Below are 6,053 nucleotides of genomic sequence, written 5' to 3' on the forward strand. Positions count from 1 at the left end.
CCCCCCCCCCCCCCCCCAGTGCTTGCTCTTGGTGGGAATTGTTGGGCTTTTGTAAATAACATCAGAGTATGGACTAGACCTGCTCTTTTATGAAAAGCGCTGTGAGATAACTGTTGTTGTGATTTGGCGCTATATAAATAAAATTGAATACTCCTTGAGTTGCACCTGCTCACATGACCCGAGTGACATTTATTTACATGGTGCAAGAATCCGAATCAGAAATACTTTATTGATCCCCGGAGGGGAATTCTGTGTTACAAGGGCAAAGGAATATACACTGCTCAAAAAATAAAGGGAACACTTAAACAACACAATGTAACTCCAAGTCAATCAGACTTCTGGGAAATCAAACTCTCTTCTTAGGAAGCAACACTGATTGACAATCAATTTCACATGCTGTTGTGCAAATGGAATAGACAACAGGTGGAAATTATAGGCAATTAGCAAGACACCCCCAATAAAGGAGTGGTTCTGCAGGTGGTGACCACAGACCACTTCTCAGTTCCTATGCTTCCTGGCTGATGTTTTGAATGCTGGCAATGCTTTCACTCTAGTGGTAGCATGAGACGGAGTCTACAACCCACAGAAGTGGCTCAGGTAGTGCAGCTCATCCAGGATGGCACATCAATGCAAGCTGTGGCAAGGTTTGCTGTGTCTGTCAGCGTAGTGTCCAGAGCACGGAGGCGCTACCTGGAGACAGGCCAGTACATCAGGAGACGTGGAGGAGGCCGTAGGAGGGCAACAACCCAGCAGCAGCACCGCTACCACCGCCTTTGTGCCAGGAGGAGCAGGAGGAGCACTGCCAGAGCCCTGCAAAATGACCTCCAGCAGGCCACAAATGTGCATGTGTCTGCTCAAACGGTCAGAAACAGACTCCATAAGGGTGGTATGAGGGCCCGACGTCCACAGGTGGGGGTTGTGCTTACAACAAAGTTGGATTGGCCTGTAGTGTGGTTTTCTACTTTGATTTTGAGTGTGACTCCAAATCCAGGACTCCATGGGATGATAAATTTGATTTCCATTGATAATTTTTGTGTGATTTTGTTGTCAGCACATTCAACTATGTAAAGAAAGGAGTATTTAATGAGATTATTTCATTCATTCAGATCTAGGATGTGTTATTTTAGTGTTCCCTGTATATTTTTTTTTTAGCAGTGTAATAAAGAGTGGTGTATATAGAGAAGTATATAAATATCAGAGTAAAAATATAAAATAATATAAGGAGTGTGGATATGTACAATATTTACATAGTTAAAGGAATTGTTATGATACAGTATTTACATAATTAAGGAATTGTTATGGTGTACAGTAATACGAAATAGTAGCAGCAGAGTATTGCACTATATTTTAAGCAGGTGTTATTGCACAAAACAGATAATATTGTCCAGTTTAAAACTAAGTGTCCGTGTGTCAGACACTTAGAGGGCGGAGTTATAAAGTTTGATGGCCACAGGCAGGAATGACATCCTGTGGTGCATTTTGGGGGAATAAGTCTTGCACTGAAAGTGCTCCTGTGTTTGAGCAGCAAGTCATGGAGTGGGTGGGAGACATTGTCCAAGATGACATGTAGTTTGGACACCATCCTCCTCTCTGACACCACCAACAGAGAGTCCAGCTCCACCCCCACAACGTCACTGGCCTTGCGGATCAGTTTGTTGAGTCTGTTAGCGTCCGCTACCCTCAGCCTGCTGCCCCAGCATGCAACAGCAAACAGGATCGCACTGGCCACCACAGACTCATAAAACATCCTCAGCATCGTCCTGCAGATGTTAAAGGCCCTCAGCCTCCTCAGAAAATAGAGACTGCTTTGGCCCTTCCTGTAGAGGGCTTGAGTGTTCTTGGCCCAGTCCAGTTTATTGTCCAAGTGCATTCCCAGGTATTTGTAATCCTCCACAATGTCCACAGGGACCCCCTGGATGGAAACAGGGGTCACTGGTGCCTTGGCTCTCCTTAGATCCACAACCAGCTCCTTAGTCTTTGTTACGTTGAGCTGTAGATGTTTCTGCTCACACCATGTGACAAAGTCCCCCACCACAGCTCTGCACTCAGCCTCATCACCCTTGCTGATACATCCAACCACAGCAGAGTCATCAGAAAACGTCTGAAGATGGCAGGACTCCATGTGGTAGTTGAAGTCCGTGGTGTACATGGTGAAGAGGAAGGGAGAGAGGACAGTCACCTGCGGGGCCCCGGTGTTGCTGACCACACTGTCTGACACACAGTGTTGCAGGCGCCCATATTGTGGTCTGCCTGTCAGGTAGTCAACAATCCAGGACACAAGGGGGGCATCCACCTGCATCACTGTCAGCTTCTCACCCAGCAGGGCCGGCCGGATGGTGTTGAAAGCACTGGAGAAGTCAAAAAACATGACCCTCACAGTGCTCGCCGGCTTGTCCAGGTGGGCGTAGGTGCGGTTGAGCAGGAAGATGATGTTGTCCTCAACTCCCAGTCGGCGCTGGTAGGCGAACTGGAGGGGGTCCTGGAAGGGGTCCAGGAGAGGGCTGACCATGGGCCACAGCTGTTCCAGAACCAGTCTCTCCAGGGTCTTCATGATGTGGGAGGAGTCGTCAGGCTGGAGAGAGCTGTTGACCTGAGAGCCGGAGGAGAGGGGAGTAGGGATCTCTCAGGAGGAGGGCGAGGGACAGTGATGAGGAGGAGGGGGGAGTAGTGGGGTTGGAGGTGAGGCAGCAGCTGAGTTAGTGGGGGGATGGGTAGGAGCCATAGCAGCAACTCTGTTAAGGAACAGATTAAGTTTGTTGGCCCTGTCCAAGCTGCCTTCAGCTCTTCTGCTGCCAGTCGGTCTGAAGCCAGTGATGTTCCTCATGCCGCTCCAGACCTCCCTCATGATGTTCTGCTGGAGTTTAAGCTCCAGCTTCCTCCTGTACTTCTCCTTAGCCTCCCTGATCTTCACCTTCAGGTCCCCCTGAATGGCCTTCACCTCCTCCCTGTTCCCGTCTCTGAAAGCCCTCCTCTTTGCATTCAGGATGTTCTTGATGTCCTTTGTTACCCACGGTTTGTTGTTTGGGTAACACTGAACAGTCTTTGTTGGGACAGTGCAGTCCACACAGAAGTTTATGTAGTCTGTGATACACTCAGTAAGCCCATCTATGTCCTCTCCATGCGGCTCACAGAGTGCATCCCAATCTGTTACCTCAAAACATCCCTTAAGTGTCTCATAGGCCTCTTCTGACCATCTCCTCACTGTCCTTGTGGTTGCAGGCTGCCTTTTCACCAGAGGCACATAGCAGGGGTTGATATGAACCAGGTTGTGGTCGGACCTCCCCGGGGGGGAGGGGGGAAGAGCTGTATGCATCCTTAACGTTAGCATACAGCAGGTTTAGGGTCTCCTCTCTAGTATAGCAGCTCACATACTGGGTGAAGTTGGTTAGTGTAGTGGTCATGGTGACATGGTTGAAGTCACCCGAGATCACTATGAGGGCACTCGGGTGTTGAGGGCACGACGGAGCAATTTCAACAGGCTGCATACACGTTGGCGCATGCGCACTAAATCCTTCATTTGTTATTTTCTTGCCTGTTAAAATTACATTATATTTTAAGATTTTTATACAAATGATTGAGATAAGACTGAGGTCCTACAGCTCGATCATGCATACCCACTACGCATACATTACAAGTGTACAGAAACACTGGGGAGGCTGTTCTCAAACTGGACAAAGATTCAGTTATTGAAGAGAAACCACAAAGTCCTGTGTCAGTCGCAGCCAGGTATTAAAGTATGTTTGTTTTTCAAATGTTTTCTACCAAACCATCCAAATGTCTGAGATAAGTCAAAGGAAACGTTGATATCATTGCCTGAGTGTTTGTTCTATGATTGTGTGATGTTTCACTGACAAAATACACTGAACAAAATTATAAACCTAACACTTTTGTTTTTGCCCCCATACATCATGAGCTGAACTAAGATCTAAGACTTTTAAGACTATGAGGTGGAGAAATTGGCCTTTTGTGTAGATAGAGGCCTTTTGTGTAGATAGAGAAAGTCCTTCCCCAGTCTTTTGAGCAGCCCAAAAGGACTTATGTCCCTCCATTACTGTGTGACCTCCACTGGCTACCCATGACCTCCAGAATCAGATTCAAGTCACTAATGCTTGCATACTGGGTCTGCACCCATCTACCTAAACTCCATAATAAAGGTTTACATTCTTTCTCTGCCACTACGCTCCTCCAACGAACGCCGCCTGGCTCTGCCATCCCTTCACACAAAGCAATCTCAGTCCCAGCTGTTCTCATCTGTGACACCACGATGGTGGAACGAGCTTCCACACGCCATCAGAGCAGGGGCGTCCCTCTCTAACTTCAAGAAGCCCTTGAAAACTTATCTCTGCCGAGAACACCTTTTATAACACCTCTAACTCCTAATCTCTAACATGCCCTTCCTGTGCTCTTCTTCTATCCCCTTACAATTATATTGTATTGATTACACATTTTTTGTTAACTCACTTCTTTCCCTAGGTATTTACCCCATTGATGCGATATGTGCTATGAGCTCTTACTAGTATTTATTGCTGCTCTTATTAGTATGTATTGTCAGTTGTAGATCTAATGCTGTATTTGATGCTTTGTTGATGCTTGTATGTTGTTTCTCAAATGTAAGTCGCTTTGGATAAAAGCGTCTGCCAAATGAGTAAATGTAAATGTAATTTTGTTCAGTTAAGTTTCTCACACACACACACACACAGTGGCACAGGTCTCTGAGAGTACACTTGACATGACAGTCTAGAGGCAAAAACCTGCCATTCATTTCCTTAAGACAAACAGAGTAGCTGCTGTGCCAATAGGAGGACAGACAACGATGACTCTGGATAATCTTATCACAATCAGAGGGAAGTGAATAGACAACTACCTGTCAGGAATGCTGTCCCATTTAAACCACACCAACAGTTTGCCCTCACTGAAAGTCTGTTATTTAGCTACTACACCTTTTTGCACACACAGTAGTAGAAATGTCCGAAATAAAGCAAATTTGAGAAGAAGAGTTCTTTCTGAGATTTATGGTAATATTAAACGGACATTTGCAGATGGATTCTCCACGTGTCGGACGAGAGATGGAAATCATCAGCTGTAGCAGGTCAACACTTTACAACACTTGACCTTTATTTGATACACAGCTGTTCAACTACACAATGATCAATATATAGTTGTATTATGTTGAGGTGAACCTTCTCCCTTTTCTTGCTGAGTCACCGACAATGGCTCTCAACAACTGTTGATGAAACAAAATATGATGATTATATTATTATTAAGAGATTAGTAAACTATGAAACTATAAGAGTACAATAAACTTAAAGAATTATATTAAAATATAATTTCCATTTCAGTGTGCCTTCTATCAATTCTGCCTCTCCAGTTGATAGTGTGGGACACACATTAAAACTCTGACTATTATTTATTCGTTTATTTTTATTTACCATGAGCGGATCTGATATTCTGTTTACTTTCTAAAGTCACAAGACACACAATTCTAGTCCCTATGCATAAGCAGTCTCTTTGGGCTCCCTTCATCTCTTAATCTCTGTCTCTCATGTATTGGAGTTTTTATTTTTAACTTAATTCAGCCAACAGCTGCACACATAAATCTGTAGTGGTTATTAGGGTTGCCTGGTCACTAATAAACTGTTTATACCTCATTTAAACAACTAATAATAATCTGTGATATAGTGCCTACAATCTAACCACCTCCCAGCTCTTTTTTCTCAACATGCTGTAGCCTACTATGTGATACTTTAAGCATGGGGAAATGAGGTTTGCGTGGAGTATCTGCTGAAGAGAATATTATCTTCTCCATTTTTGAAAAAGATTTTTTGAAGATCAAATCTTGTTTTTAAAAAGAAAAGAATTAAATCTTACCAGAATGCACCGGTATCAGAAACACATTGGGGGGAAAAAAACACAAGGTAAACTGTAGGCCTATTTATAATTTAAATTAAATTATGAATAATGCAATTATGAAATGCCAAAAACAGCATATTTCATTGCAAGTCCAACCTCCACCGATTTATATATTTTATTTTAATTTAGTAATGACAATAATT

This window comes from Micropterus dolomieu, linkage group LG04, assembly GCF_021292245.1.
Source record: "Micropterus dolomieu isolate WLL.071019.BEF.003 ecotype Adirondacks linkage group LG04, ASM2129224v1, whole genome shotgun sequence".
NCBI lineage: Eukaryota > Metazoa > Chordata > Actinopteri > Centrarchiformes > Centrarchidae > Micropterus > Micropterus dolomieu.